This window comes from Chiloscyllium plagiosum, unplaced genomic scaffold (genome assembly GCF_037043375.1).
Source record: "Chiloscyllium plagiosum isolate Xiang-an unplaced genomic scaffold, Cpla_swu_hap1 HiC_scaffold_13, whole genome shotgun sequence".
Lineage (NCBI taxonomy): Eukaryota > Metazoa > Chordata > Chondrichthyes > Orectolobiformes > Hemiscylliidae > Chiloscyllium > Chiloscyllium plagiosum.
In genome coordinates this window covers 87879645-87896097 of record NW_028270151.1, presented here as the reverse complement: position 1 = coordinate 87896097, position 16453 = coordinate 87879645, and the positions used below count along the sequence as shown (strand labels likewise).

The window sequence follows — 16453 nt, the reverse complement described above, 5'->3', positions numbered from 1 at the left end:
TACAGATCATGACTGCCTTACTATCAGTTTCTAATTAATCTCTTTTATCTTTACATAAAAGCGATTTATGGAGGACAGTTGAAGTTTCAGTTCAACATTAGATTGTAGTAAAAACAAAATTCTATGGTTAATATCTGTGACCTTGGATTCAGCCATTGTTCATGCATTAGAAGTTTTTTTTTAAAACTTGAGTAGACAAATTCTTTTAAGGCAGCTCTGATTATTTTACGACCTATAGTATTGTAATTGAGCAATGATCGGTCAGGACTATTTAAGAAAACTAATTTTGGATCTAAATTAAAGGACTAAAACTGGGTAATTACAGTGAATTGCAAAAATGGGAACTGTATGCATTTTGCATTTTAACTATTAAATACTGAAGAAATGAACGTAAATATATAAATATATTTATAAGTTAGGAACAGGCTTTAAAGGTTAGTCAAGCATGAATTGATGAACTGGTGTTTGAAGTTATGGGGAGCAAGAAATATTGCAATATTTCTTTAAAAAAAAGAAAAAGGGGAAGAACGTAACGACTTATCTCCTTCGGGAGGTACCCATAGGGGACAAAGAGATTGGGTTTGTAAGTGCCCCCCTCACTAGTGGGGAGGTCAGAACATATAAAAAGGAAATGAAGGTCCTGGTTGAAGATCCGGTGGTGTTGTCTGAACAAATTGATCAATTTCTGGGGCCCAGTCTGTATACCTGGGCTGAGTTAATGTCTATTTTGAATATACTATTTACTGGGGAGGAAAGGGGACTTATACGGGGAGCTGCCATTAAAATATGGGACATTAAAAGATGGGGATGCTGGACAGGGAGGTGTGACGTTTCCTCTCAAAGACCCCCAGTGGGAAAACCAAAACCCGGAGCAAAGAGAAGAAATGAGGGAATTGAAAGACCTGATTCTAAAAAGGAATAAGAGAGGCAGTTCCAAAGTCACAGAATTTGACTAAAGCCTTTGAAGTTAGACAGGAGAAAGATGAGACACCCTCAGCTTGCCTGCAAAGATTAAGGCACTCAATGCGGAAATATTCTGGAATGAACCCTGAGGACGCAGTGGCACAGGGTCTTTTGAAAGTACATTTTGTGACAAAAGCATGGCCAGACATACAGAGAAAGATACAGAAGATAGAAGGGTGGAGTGAAAAACCATTAGATGAATTGTTGAGAGAGGCACAGAAAGTGTTTGTAAAGAGGGAGGATGAGACAAAAACAGAAGGCGAAAATGATGGTAGCTACGGTTGATGAGGTAATTAAGGGGAGAATGGAACCAATAGTGAGCAACCGGAGTGACAGGTGGCAGCATGTAGGACAGAGAGGAAAGGGGAGAGGGAGAGGACAAGGGGGAGCATTTGATAGAGGGTTTGGGCGACAGGGGCAGAGATGGAAGTCTCCACACGCAAGATGCTATTATTGTGTAAAGATAGGGCATTTTAAGCGGGAGTGTCCTGATCTACAAAGGGAAGAAAGGGCAATTCCACTTATGAATTATGATGAAGAATAGGGGTGTCAGGGGTTCCTGCCCTCGGGGGCCCACCAGGAACCCTTGATAAACTTGAAGATGGGACCCTGTAGGGAAGAGGCAGTCTTCCTCGTAGATACGGGGGCAGCACGGTCATCGCTGAATTTTAAACCAAAGAAGGTAGGAATGTCAACACGATCAATTACTGTTTCAGGGGTAAAAGGGGAAGGATTTACTGTTCCAGTATTTGAACCTATGATGATAGAAGGTCCTAAGGATAGGGTCACAGGGGAACTGCTGTATATCCCTGATATAGGAAGTAACTTACTAGGGAGAGACTTAATTATCCTTTTAGGACTGGAGATTGGAATTCAGGAAAAGGAATTAGTTGTACAACTGGCGATGTTGACAGAGGATGCAGAGAGAGAGATAGACCCTATTGTATGGGCTAGAGAAGGGAATCGTGGAAAACTACAGATCCCTCCCCTTTTAATAAATTTAAAATGGAAAGGGGACGTTGTCTGTGAACGACAATACCCTATTTCCATAGAAGGTAAACGAGGACTGCAGCCAGTAATTGAGGGACTGATTAGAGATGGACTGTTGGAACCATGTATGTCTTCTTATAATACCCAAATTCTACCAGTGCGGAAATCTGATGGAACTTATCGATTGGTGCAGGATTTGAGAACATTGAATCGAATAGTACAGATTAGGCATCCAGTGGTACCAAACCCCTACACGTTAAATAAGATCCCTCATGATTACAGATGGTTTAGTGTGATAGATTTAAAGGATGCCTTTTGGGCTTGTCCCTTGGCAGAGGAAAGATTTGGGACTATCCCCCTATGAAATCTTATTTGGATTACCTTATCTGGGAAAGCAGGGAGAATTGCCAATTCCCGAAACTAAAGATTTGTTTTTAAAGAAGTATATACTGGGCTTGTCCTCCTCTTTATCTTTCCTCAGAAAACAGGGTCTATTGGCACAGACTTGAATTCGCTGTTCACCCCATCCGGCCAGGAGATTGGGTCTTAGTAAAATCATGGACAGAGACTAAATTGCAGCCGGACTGGGAAGGGCCGTATCAGGCTCTTTTGACTACCGAAACGGCAATAAGGACAGAGGAAAAAGGCTGGACTCATTACACTCGGATCAAAGGGCCAGTGGACCCTCCAGTTGAGGAGGAAGTCTGGACAGCCGAATCAACGCAAGACCCGCTAAAACTCAGGCTAAAGAGACTTTGAGTAACTGACTATACAGTGGCGACGCGAGCGCGGGATTATTTCAGTAAGATTGTATATTAAGTCTTTTTGTGCTTCAGCATGATGATTAGAATACTGGGAATGCTTAGAGTTATGATGCTAGCCCTCTTGGTATTGGGATTTTGTCAAATATCATTTTCATATGTATTATTAACGGTTCCTGAGTCTGATAATCCACAAGTAATAGACACTGATGCATGCAGCTTAGTAAATTGTGGGAATGTCGCTTATCAGAGACAATACTGCAGCTCAGAGATACATCTTAAGTCCTATGGGGATGGTACTTGGTATAATGGTCTTGTCACAGTACACCGGGCCCCCTTCCGACCAGCTCGCGATTGTCTCGATAAGAAGTGTAACCCAATATACTGAACGATAAGGAAAACCACATGGCACGAAGCAATTCTGGGGCAGGGGGCACTTATGAGATACAATTAAATGAAACATCTGGGATTGAATTGAAAACAAATGGGAAGGAGTTCGTGGGCTGTTGTTTTCGAATTAGCGTAGGACAGGGAAAACGGATAATATTACTGGGTAATAAGATACAACCCTTCACCCCTCCCGATGATCCTAAAGTAGTAAAATTTATAGAGGTAAAGGATTTGAAACAGACCATCGAGATAGAAACTGGGTACGGGGATGCAAATGCCTGGGTTGAATGGGTAAAGTATACTGTAAAAAGTCTGAACAAAAGCAATTGCTATGCATGTGCCTCCGGTAGGCCAGTGGCCCAGGTGGTTCCCTTTCCGCTCGGGTGGAAGCGAGACAGGAAGGGCATGAAATGTATAATGGCCCTGTACCAGGATGAGACTGCGTGGAATGATAGGAATTGTACCTCCCTATCTCTAATGTTCCCTCCCTTGGAGGAGAAAGATGCAAAAGGTCCCCCCCACATTTTCCGCCGCAGTTGGAAATCACACGTCGTGTGTGCGCAGGCGAGGTACAAGTTGGTCGAGAGATTTGGGGGAGCTGAAATTATCTACAGAGATTAAGAATGTTACCGAAACGGAGAAGGGAGGGAACTACTCAGCACTAAAGGTTCCCCGAGCGGATCTGTGGGGGTACTCTGGAGGCAAAATATTGAGACCCACCCTACCTCCGGATTGGAGAGGGATATGTGCACTTGTACAATTGGCAATTTCATTTACCTTGGCATTTTAGAAGGAAAAGATCGTAGGGAAAACGGGAAGGGGTAAGAGATTACTGTTAGATACTTCTTTTGATGACAGGATTTATCTTGATTCGGTAGGAGTCCCTAGGGGGGTACCTGATGAATTCAAGACTCGTAACCAGATTGCAGCAGGCTTTGAGTCAGCTCTCTTTTGGTGGGTAACAATTAATAAAAATGTAGATTGGATAAATTACATTTTATATAATCAGCAGCGATTTATAAATTATACAAGAGAGGCGGTTAAAGGGATATCAGAACAGGTGATGCGACAAGTAGGATGGCATGGGAAAACAGAATGGCCCTTGATATGATTTTAGCAGAAAAAGTGTGTGTGTGTGTGATGTTAGGAGGAAGCTGTTGTACCTTTATTCCTAATAATACTGTGCCTGATGGTTCAATTACTCGGGCCTTACGGGGATTAACTACCTTAGCAGAGGAACTGGCTGAGAATTCAGGAGTAGACATCTCTCACAGGATGGCTTGAATCCTGGTTTGGAAAATGGAAGGGGGTGGTGGTTTCTATCCTTACTTCCCTGATAGTAGTAGTCGGGGTATTGGTGGCCTTTGGCTGTTGTATCATACCCTGTATACAAGGGCTCACCCAGAGACTGATTGAAACAACCTTGATGAAACAGATGCCCCTAAGAGGGAATCAGACAGAGGAACTTTATCGGCTAAATAATGAGGAGATGGGTGAAACCAAGATGGATGAAATCTCTGAAATGATGCTTGCGAATTTTGGGAACGATGTTTAAAAAAAAAGACAAAAATGCAGAAGATAACAAATGGTAATGAAAAGAAAAAGGGGAAATTGTGGGATATAGATGAATTAATGTTATTTCTGCAACTATAAGTTCTGATACAGAACAAGAATGAGGAAATATATATTCAGCTAAAAAAAATGTTAGCATGAGACATGATTATAGAACAATGGTGGATGTATGGGCAAACAGGAAAAACATCTGTTTCCCACTTGTACAGAGACACAGGAACAAACCCCAATTAAAAGGGCTTAGTGATAAGATGCTGTGAGGGGCAGTGCAGATGGAGGGAGTAGATAATGGTAAGCAAAGGATGGGATGATGTCAAACAACCTTATGGGGGGCCAGAGATAGGCATTTGTCACGGACAAGGCCGGATAAACAGAAGTTGTGGGATCAGTCTTAAGGAAATGAATGACGTAAGCGGAGGATGGGGGCAAACAATGGAATAAGGAAAAACATATGGGGAGTCAAACTGTATAAATTTCGAGAGTTTGTTGGATTTGGTGTGCATTTGTCATTGCCTTACCTGGCATTAGACATGGCACCCACTTGCAAGTGTACAAATAAACGACACTGTTTCAGATTTTTGGTCTTGGACTGAAATTATTGAAGTGAGTGAGCTTTTGTTTCTCACAACATCCTAGCTCCTGCACTCAAAACCTCTCGCAATGAAGGCCAACATATCATTTGCCTTCTTTACCACCTCTGCACTTGCATGCTTATTTTCAGTAACGGGTACACAAGGGCATCCAAGTCCCGCTGCACACTCCTCTCCTCCAATTCATAACCATTCAGGTACTAATCTTGGTTTCTTCTTCCAAAGTGAACAAGGAACTGACAGAGCCTCTGAATAAATATTTTCTATTTTTCTACCTGGTAGGAAAAGATTAAAACAACATACCAAGAATAGGAGAAATCTAGGGGCACCAGTAATAGGGCACTAATTAAAGAATAAGTCTGATTAGTGGGGAGTGGGGGGTGGTGGGGGCTGCAACACAGTGGCTCAGTAGTTAGTACCGCTGTCTCACAGCACCAGGGTCCCAGGTTTGATTCCAACCTCAGGTGACTGTGCGGAGTTTGCACATTCTCCCTGTGTCGGTGTGGATTTCCTCCGGGTGCTCCAGTTTCCTCCCACAATCCAAAGATGTGCAGGTCAGGTGAATTGGCCATGCTAAATTGCCCGTAGTGTTCAGGGATGTGTAGATTAGGTGCATCAGTCAGAGGTAAATGTAGAGGAATGGGTCTAGGTGGGTTACTCTTCGGAGGGTTGGTGTGGACTTGGTGGGCTGAAGGGTCTGTTTCCACACTGTAGGGAATCTAATCTAAAGTACACAGGAAACAGATGGGAGTGAAGGCTGACTAAAGTCACCTGGAGCTGTTAAAACAGCACTTGTACACTTTAAAGTAGCACATCATTGATTGTAAACATCCAAAATTATTTTAAAATATCCCTTAAAAAAGAGAGGTCACAGCAGATAGGAAAAATGCAATAACTCCTAGAGGACTGCATATAATACTGCATTTTTGTCGTAATGCTATCCAATCAGGTAACATGAGCCTATCTGTTCTAAAAAAATCTACTCAAGAGTATAAATTTAGCTCCTAAACTTTGAAGCCTTAACTCCAAGTACCACAGGAATTTCTCTGTGTTATCAGTCACCCAGGGTTGCCGATAGCCTTTTTTGGCATTTCTCCTCCACATAAACACACCGAGCTGTTTGACTCTGTCACAAACACCACTCCCTGACCTAGCCTTATCTCCCTTTTCCCAACCCTGACCCACCGACATTCCCCTCTCCTCCCAGACCCGCCCACATTCCCCTTTCCCAACCCACCCACATCCCTTTTGCAATCTTCAAGGTTCAGTTTGCAGTTGAGCGAGGGGGGCACAGGGATGTTTGGAACCAGAACAATTCTGAAATAAAGGCAGGAGAAGGAAAGGCGTGTTAACATATCGCAGAGAAATGTGCAACCTGAGGAAACGGAGCTCGGAGTGCAGCTGCAGGGCTGTGTGAGCGAGCGGGTGAAGGGGCAGCATGGGGTTGTTTGACGAGCAGGAAGTTTTGTTTAAACTCACTTGTGGGACGTGGGCGTGCCTGGCTCTCTCGGATTTAATGCCTGTCCCTCCTTGCCCTTGAGAAGGTGGTGATGACGTACCTGAATATTGCCAGCATATATTTTAAACTTTCTGAAGGGCTCATTCGACAGTTCGCAGATTCCCCACCAATTTCAAATGTTTAATTCAGATAGTAGGAAATGTTAATGGCATCACGACCGAACTCATCATCCCACACACTGGGTCATTTTAGCAGAGTGACAGAGTTAACCTAAACATCCTGTAGCATTTGGTAACAGGGAGCCAAGTTGCAAAAGGCATTTATTACAAAAAAAATCTTACTGAGACGATTTAATGCTTCTTCCTTTTGTTTGTCAGGCTATGACAAGTAAGCAGCATTTCAGATACTAAAGGACACCTTGTTCCAGGAATCTCTCTGTACAGCACTTAGTTTAAATCCAAGATACAGTCAGGAACCGGGTGTTTCAGCGCTAACACACAAAAAAAAGGTGCTTCACAGGAAGTGGTGCCCTCAAGCAAATTCAGCAACTCAACCCTGAACGATATCGTTACGGAGCAGACAAAGATCAAACCGCGAATCTCACATTGCTACAAAAAGCAGTATCTCGGAAGTCTGCTCTGCCGGCGGCGTAGATGCCTATCTCAGCTTCTGCTGGTAATACAAAACTAGTAACGTTTTTCACTGAGTCAGAGATGTACAGCATGGAAACAGACCCTTCGGTCCAACCCGTCCATGCCGACCAGATATCCCAACCCAATCTAGTCACACCTGCCAGCGCCCGGCCCATATCCCTCCAAATCCTTCCTGTTCATATACCCATCCAGATGCTTTTTAAATGTTGCAATTGTACCAGCCTCCACCACTTCCTCTGGCAGCATATCCCATACCCATACCACCCTGTGTGAAAACGTTGCCCCTTGGGTCTCTTTTATATCTTTCCCCTCTCACCCTAAACCTATGCCCTCTAGTTCTGGACTCCCTGATCCCAGGGAAGAGACTTTGTCTATTTGCCCTATCCATGCCCTTCATAATTTTGTAAACCGCTGTAACGTCACCCCTCAGCCTCTGACACTCCAGGGAAAACAGTCCCAGCTTGTTTTAGCCTCTCCCTGTAGCTCAAATCTCCAACCCTGGCAACATCCTTGTAAGTCTTTCTGAACCCTTTCAAGTTTCACAACATCTTTACAATAGGAAGGAGACCAGAATTGCACACAATATTCCAAAAGTGGCCTAATCAATGTCCTGTACAGCCACAAAATGACCTCCCAACTCCTGTACTCCATACTCTGACCAATAAAGGAAAGCATACCAAACGCCTTCTTCACTATCCCATCTACCTACAACTCCACTTTCAAGAACCTATGAACCTGCACTCCAAGGTCTCTTTGTTCAAAAACACTCCCTAGGACCTTACCATTAAAGTGTGTAAGTCCTGCTAAGATTTGCTTTTCCAAAATGCAGCACCTCGTATTTATCTGAATTAAACTTCATCTGCCACTTCTCAGCCCATTGGCCCATCTGATCCAGATCCTGTTGTCATCTGAGGTAACCCTCTTCGCTGTCCACTACACCTCCAATTTTGGTGTCATCTGCAAACTTACTAACTGTACCTCTTATGCTCGCATCCAAATCATTTATGTAAATGACAAAAAGTAGAGAACTCAGCACCCTGCAAGTAGAGGGACTGTTGTCTGACCCTTGAAGCTTTCTGCAAACGCCAATGTACACATTGTGTACAAGTACATCTTGCAAGTACATCTCTCACTAGTACAGACTATTCCACCCACCCTTCGTTCTGTCACATGTTAAAAACAACCCAAGACCGGATTATATTTGTGGGTAATAGGTGAATTAATGTTATTTCTGCAATTATAAGTTCTGATACAGAGTAAATGAATTCACATTAGTTTGGGATTGTTTCGGATGAGAGCTGACTTAACAAAAATGAGGAAACATATAATCCGTTAAAGAAAATGGTATGTTAGCATGAGACGTGATTACAGAACAATGGTGGATGTATGGGCAAACAGGAAAAACATCTGTTTTTCCCACCTGTTCGGAGACACAGGAACAAACCCCAATTAAAAGGGCTTAGTGATAAGATGCTGTGAGGGGCAGCGCAGATGGAGGGAGCAGATAATGGTAAGCAAAGGATGGGATGACATCAAACAATCTTATGGGAGCAGAGATAGACATTTGTCACTGACAAGGCCGGATTAACAGAAGTTGTGGGATCAGTCTTAAGGAAATGAATGACGTAAGCGGAGGATGGGGGCAAACAATGGAATAAGGAAAACATATGGGAAAAAACTGTATAAATTGCGAGAGTTTGTTGGGGTTTACTGTGCATTTGTCATTGCCTTACCTGGCAATTAGACAAGGCACCCACTTGCAAGTGTACAAATAAACAACTCTGTTTCAGATATTTGGTCTCGGATTGAAATTATTAAAGTGAGTGAGCTTTTGTTTCTCACATATTCAACAGGTTTATTTGAAAGTACAGTATTAGCTTTTAGACTGTTGCTCCTTCAGCAGGAGCCAATGGGGCAGGATCATAGGACACAGAATTAATCCTGCCCCACTCGCTCCCTAAACACTACCTGTTGGATTATAACCTGGTACTGAGAGAGTTTTAAATTTTGTTCACACCAGTCCAATACCAGCACCAGTGCATCATGACTGCTGAAGTCACTGCTATAGAAAGAGAGAAGAGACAGAGAGACTGGGGTGGGGGTGGGGGATTTCCTGTATTAGCTTGCTGAGCATTGTGCTACAATGATAACAATCTCTCTCTCAATGACAGTAAAACAAAAGAACTGATCATTGACTTCAGAAAGAAAGGAGGAGGACACACCCCTATCTACAGCAATGGAGCCGAGGTGGAGAGGATCGAGAGTATCACGTTCACAGGAGTGATGCTAACACCAGTGCGTCCTGCACCTCCCATGTAGATGTGACAATCAAGAAGACACAACAACACCTCTTGTTTCTCCGGGCGCTTAGGAAATTTGGCCAGTCCATAAAGGACCCTCTAACTTTTACAGATGCACCATCCTACCTGGGTAATAAGGGCCTGGTATGGCAACTGCTCTCTCCAGGACCATCAGAAACTACAAAGTTGTGCACACTGCCCAGACCTTTACTAAAGCCAACCTTCCAATCATGGACTCCATCTAAAGTTCTGCTGCAGAAAACTCCACCTATCCTGGTAATACACTCTTCTAACCTCTTCCATCAGGCAGAAGATACAGAGCTTGAACACATACACTATCAAGTTCAAGAACAGTTTCTGCCCTACTTTCTAATGCTGATATTGCTTTTGTGCACCTCCTGAGCGGCCATAAACCTGTCTGCCTCACTCTACCTTAGCACCCTATGATCTGTATGTCCTTATTTGCTATGATCTACCTGCACTGTTCGCAAAGCAAACTTTTTCATTGTACTTAGGTACATGCGACAACAATAAATCAATTAAATATATTAAGTGGAAATTAGGAAGTAACAAAAAAGATTATTATGTTGATATATGGTAGGAAAGTAAGAAGCTGGTCAGATCTATCAAGTGGTAAGGTTTATTGCATTGCCACATTTTACCTTAGCATGGTGTGATAACAAGGAAGACATCAAACAAAGATAAATTTAGCTTACAGAAACACAGCAAGGAAGGAAGATTGGGTGGGTGGTAGGTGGCCAGTTGCAAGTGAGGTACTTGGGAGCCAGTTGCAAGTGAGGTACATGTCAGTGCAAAGAATTTGGCTCAAAGGCAACCAAAGGTCAAGCTACTGACGTTTGTAATATGACAAGGGTGGACAAGTTTAGCTAAATATTCCAGAAGGCAACGAGCCAAACGCTCAGCAAGAATCAGATTTGCTGTGTGGTCAGAAGCAAGTTGGGTTGGGTGGGCTGTCACTACAAGCAGGATTGAGATGGTAGTAGGAGTAAAGTTGCCATAGTCCCAGAGAAGGGCCCCTTTAGACGGGGGTGACTGGCGATAGGTTAATCTTAGGGTCACCATGCGTAAAGTGAGGGGAGAGGTTCAGTAGGAGAGTCATTCACAGCAACATTAGCCAGTGCAGGAATTGAACCCATGCTGCTGGCATTGCTCTGCATCGCAAAGCAGCTGTCCAGCTAACTGAGCTGACCAACGCCCAGGTAGTAGGAGTAGGAGTAGGAGGAGTAGGAGGGCAACCACTGCAATTAGCCAACAACTTTAAGGTTCTTCTAAGCCTGAATGAATGCAGCGGTTGCAGGGTGAATAAGTAAACCAATCACGGCCCAAGACTCCATTCCAATGGTGGGTAACAATCGGAAGGCTGGCAACAGCATATTCAGCAGAGGCAGTGAGGCCTGCCCGGATCCAGGTTCTGGACAGCAATGTACAGAGAGTGGGTGAGATTCTAGCATCATGAAGGAACGGAACGAATGCTCATGGATTTGCTGATGACTAAGATAAGTAAGAAAGTAAGTTAAGAAGAGAAAACAAGCCTGCAACAGAATAGGGATATGATATGCATTTAGAATTTAAAAAGAAGAAAATGATGCACTTGGGCAGGACAAAGAAAGCAAGAGGATGCACGATGAACATTCGGACCCTCGGAGGATCAGAGGGACCTTGGAGTGCGTGGAGACCATCCCTTAAGGTATCAGGACAAGTGGATAAAGTGGCCTCAGGGATACTTCCTTTTATTAGCATAGAATTTAAAAGCAGAGAGGTTTATGCTGGACTACTGTGCGCAGTTCTGGACTCCACATTAAAAGGAGGGATGTGATAACCAGGATGTTGCCCTGGGCTGAAGAATTTCAGTGATGAAGGGAGATTAGATACACTAGGGTTGTTTTCCTTTCAGCAGAGTAGATTGAGGGAGTCACGACTGAGATGTATAAATTACAAAGACATGGATTGGTAGATTGGAAGCAATTTTCCCCTTGAAGAAGGGATCAGTGACCAGGGGATTGAGAGATAGTGTGATCTAGGTTATCTTTACTAATTCATTCACCAGCTGAAAATGTGTTGCTGGAAAAGCACAGCAGGTCAGGCAGCATCCAAGGAACAGGAGAATCGACGTTTCGGGCATAAGCCCTTCTTCATTCACCAGCTCACCATATTCATTAATAGTGGGTACAACATATCATTTATTCATTCTTAACCCTTTATTTACTATATCACGGTGTTGTCCCATTCCCGCCTCAGTCAATGTAAAATGCTCAGAGACACAGTTTTACCTTCATCTTTATTCTGGGCCCTGGAGGGAGAGAGAATGATCGTCCATGCGCACAGGGATATGAGCTCACAGTCTTCTCTGGAACAGCAGTTTCTTAAGGAATTATATAGTCACGTTATAGGGATGGGCATCCAAATAAGGCAACATACATATTGATTGGGTGACCATTACAATTGGTGAGTGTCAATAGTAAAGATTAAGCCATCTGCTGTTACCCAATGAATGTCCTTAACCTTAACTGGCTTTACATCAAGAATGTTCCTTCATCTTGTTTAATGGCTCTACACAATGAATGCTTTTCCACCTCATTAACCCACTATCCTTGCCTCCAGCACTTCATTATTTACTGCAAGTTCTTACCGGAATCATGCTTAGCTGAACCTTTTTTGAGTTTTGTGAAACACTTACCTTATATACTTTCTCATTCACTCCTTTTGTCATTTCATGATGGCACTTTCATAAGACTCTGATAGCCAGTATTTAAGCAAGTTACTGACAGACAGCATACAATAATTATAACAAAAATTACTAGCCCATTACAGTAAGTAAAGTTTGAAGAATCCTCTCATGTGGAAAAAATTCACCTGTAAAGTTCTTAAATCCACAGTCCTTAGTGACCACTCCATCCCCTCCAAGTCGAGTGAAAATGAGCCAGTTCTCCAAAAATCTCCTTCAGTAAATTCCAACTTGAAAACAAAATCTGGACTGCCCTTCTGCATCACTCTGCACTGCTCATTCATTCATAAAACCATGGTTCTGCTGTATATTTTCGTACAGAAATTTGGTAGACCAAATTAAAACAACCCTTTCTAATTAAAACAAACAATCATTACTGCTTTTTCACACCTTCAGTTCTTACCAGCCTTTGCAATAAGCAGTATTTAGACATATTTGCCTCTAAATAAATATCAAAAGACGACTACTACTACTACTACTACTACTACTCTATCCAGAACAATACCAAACCTGCCACCATGACCTACCCGAAAATATGGAAAGATTAATCAGCCCTCACCAACTGTCTCTTGAATGTGAATAGATTGCAGAACACCAAAGAGTTTTCTGATTTAGTATGTACGTGTTGAATGCTTTTTTTAACAATGCCACTATCCCCCTAACTGACAAAACAGCAGTTAAGTGAAAACGCATGAGTGAATTAAACTCAACCGACAAATAGCAAACAAACAATCTCACAACCTAGCTGCAGTAATTAGTTTAATATCCTTTATTAAGTACAATTTCTAACTTATTTTGAGCATATAGGCCTAGTATTTTTTTTAAACTAACATTGACTAACTTAAATAAACAAAGGACTAACATCTCTTCATTACGCAAACAGACTGAACAGATACTCTTAATCCTAGCGGGAGTAGCAACCACCACTTAGCACACATTTTAACCCATCTCCTGTCTCCCAGGAAAGAAGCCCCTCAAACATTTGTTTATTTATAGATAAAACAATGTAGTAAGGGAATGTTAATATATGTAAGAACTGTGTATAAAAGGGCTAGTGCAAGAACTATATTTCTAGATTCCAATGTGGCCTCGAACTGGTGCAGTTTGTGGTTGCTGAAGAAAAGAGGCTATTTTTGCTACTCACCGATTTCGGACGTTATTTGAACACAATCCCACCGGCGGTATAGATTTAAGGGAAGGGGCAGGAGGTTTAGAGGGGATGTGAGGACAAACCTTTTTACCCAGAGGATGATGGGATTCTGGAATTCTGGAATTCACTGCTTGTAAAGGATGGTAGAGGCAGAAGTCCTCACAGGAACTGAAGCAGTATTTAGATGTGCACTGCCAAGGCATGGAAGGCTTTGGGCCAAGTATTGGAAAATGGGATTAGAATAGTGAAGTGTTTGTTTTTGACTGGCACAGTTCCAGTGGGCCTTTGCCTGTGCTGTTAGATCTCTATGGCTCAATACGTTTTAATGACTAAGCAAAGATTTGGTAAATTGAATCTAATGTGGGAAAACATGGAGGCTGTCCACATTGGCAGTAAGGATAGAAAAACAGAATGCTTTTTCAAAGAGAGAGACAGCAGTTCAGATGAAAGTACGTGTCGTGGTCCATGAATCTCAAAAACATGGTAGTTTGCTGATACAGCAAATGTTTCTGAAAACACGTGAATTGTGGGCCTTTATCACAAAGGGATGGGATATAAAAAATAGGGATTTTTGGTGCAGATGTACAGAACATGCTTTGGAATCGCAGCTGGAGGACTCTGTACAGTTTTGGTGTCCCACTCATTCTGGGACAAGAGCAATTTAGAGAAGGGTCACTTGATGCATTTCAAGATTGAATGTCATTAATCAATTTCAGGACTGTCAGCAAGAGAGCCAGGAGTGAGAGGAGGAGAAACATTTTTACTCAGTGAGGTGTTAGGATTTGGAATGTGCTGCCTGGGAGAATGGTGGAGGCAGATTCCATTGGAGGTTTCAAAAGACAGCTGGAGATATATTTGAAAGGGATTAATTCAGAAGGCTACCGAGATCAGGCTAGAGAGTGGGACAAGTTGGGTAGCTCATTCAGGAGCTGGTACAGACATGATGGGTCGAATGGCCAACCTTCGTACTGTAAAATTCTATGATTCTATGATAGCTAATGTGGACAGACATTTTAGTCAGCATGGACCAGTTGGGGCTAAAGGGTCTGTCTCTGTGCTGTCAGACTATGACTCTAACCAGTCCATGCCAACCATAATTCCAAACTAAAATAGTCCCACCTTCCTGTGTGTGGCCCATATTCCTCCAAACGTTTCATATTCTGTACTTACCTAAATGTCTTTTAAACATTGCAACTACGGGCGGCCTCACAGAGCCAGAGACCCGAGTTCAATTCCCACCTCAGGCAACTGACTGTGTGGAGTTTGCACATTCTCCCCGTGTCTGCGTGGGTTTCCTCCGGGTGCTCCAGTTTCCTCCCTCAGTCCAAACATGTGCAGGTTAGGTGAATTAGCCATGCTAAAATTGCCCGTAGTGTTAGGTGAAGGGGTAAACGTAGGGGTATGGGTGACTTGTGCTTCGGAGGGTCGGAGTGGACTTATTGGGCCGAAGGGCCTGTTTCCACACTGTAAGTAATCTAAGTAATCCTTTCGTACATGAACCACGTTATGTAAAAAAAAAAGTGTCCTTTCTGTGTTTTTTAAAATCTCTCTCCTCTCTCCTTAAAAAAAAATTGAGAAATACCTGCTTTAACAACAGAATAGCAATCAGACATGTGATGTTAAGAGCTTTGCATTAGTCACAGCCAAATAAGATGCAAAATACACTGCATGCATGTAATGTTCAGAGATTCATCGAGGGGTACTGCCGCAAATAGGCTACATGACTCCTTCTGGTGTCACCCAAAATGTCTCGCCAGCTGTTCAAAAATAAACCTTTGACCAGAAACCTGTGTTGTCTGGAGTTAAGAGTCAAGAATTCCACAGAGGGAGGGGAAATTTGGAAAGGAGTGAAGTCAATGTTGATGCCATGTGGTTGGAGGGTCCCCAGGCAGAAGATGAGGTGTTCTTCCCCCCCCAGCTATCAGGTGAATTGGATTCAGTGGTGGAGGTGGCCCAGGATTTGCATGTTGTTGCAGCAGTGGGAGGGGGGGTTGAAGTGGTCAGCCACAGGGCAGTGGGTTGTTTGGTGTGTGTGTCCCAGAGATGTTCCCTGAAACGCTCAACAAGTTGGTGTCCTGTCTCCCCACTGTAGAGGAGACCACATCAAGAGCAACAGACACAGTAGATGAGGCGAGTGGATGCACAGGGAACTCTGTCAAATGTGAAAAGATCCTTTGGAGCCTTGGACAGAGATGAAGTGGGAGATGGGGGCACAAGGTTTTACACCTCTTGCAGTGGCAAGGGAAGGTGCTGGGAGTGGTTGGTGGGCGGGGGTCGTGGACCCAACAAGGGAAGCATGGAGGAAATGGTCTCTGCAGAACACAGATGGGTTGGAGAGGGAAATATCCCTCTGGTGGTGGGGTCTGAGTGTAAGGGGCAGAAATGGCAGAGGATAATGTGCTGTATCTGGAGATTAGTGGGGTGGAAGGTGAGGACCATGGGGTTCTATCCTTGTTGTGGTTGGAGTGGTGGGTTTCAAGGGCAAAGGTGTGGACATGGAGGAGTTGCACTGGAGGGCATTGATGACCACATGGGAGGGGAAGTTGTGGTCATTGAAATAGGAGGCCATCTGGGATGTCCTGGAATGGAATTGCACCTCCTCGGAGCAGGTATGGCTGAGGCAGAGGAATTGGGAGTGAGGGATAGCATTTTTACAGGAGGAAGTGGGGGCTGGGAGGAGATGTAGTCCAGGTAGCTGTGGGAGTGGGTGGGTTTGAAGTAGATGCCCGTGTTGAGTTGGTCACCAGAAATGGAGACCGAGCGGTCCAGGAAGGGGAGTGAGGTGTCCGTGATGGTCTAGATGAACTGAAGGTCAAGGTGGAACATGTTAGTGAAGTTGATGAACTGTTCAACCTCCTCGTGGGAGCTCAAGGGGGTGT

General features: G+C 43.5%; 1 protein-coding gene across 4 annotated transcripts in view; it reads right to left on the bottom strand.

Moving 5' to 3' along the window:
- Positions 1–16453, bottom strand: part of LOC122548246 (alpha-1,4-N-acetylglucosaminyltransferase-like) — a 45046-nt gene that overhangs the window by 26304 nt on the left and 2289 nt on the right. Inside the window, exon 1 of one of the 4 annotated variants that reach the window (XM_087993901.1) lies at positions 13569–13820. The exons of 1 other annotated variant lie outside the window; for it this stretch is intronic. The gene's annotated coding sequence lies outside the window, so the exon portion shown is untranslated. Of the gene's footprint in view, positions 1–7066; positions 7085–12552; positions 12572–13568; positions 13821–16453 lie in introns of those variants that run through there. 2 more of the 4 variants (XM_087993904.1, XM_087993905.1) reach the window with 2 other exon arrangements.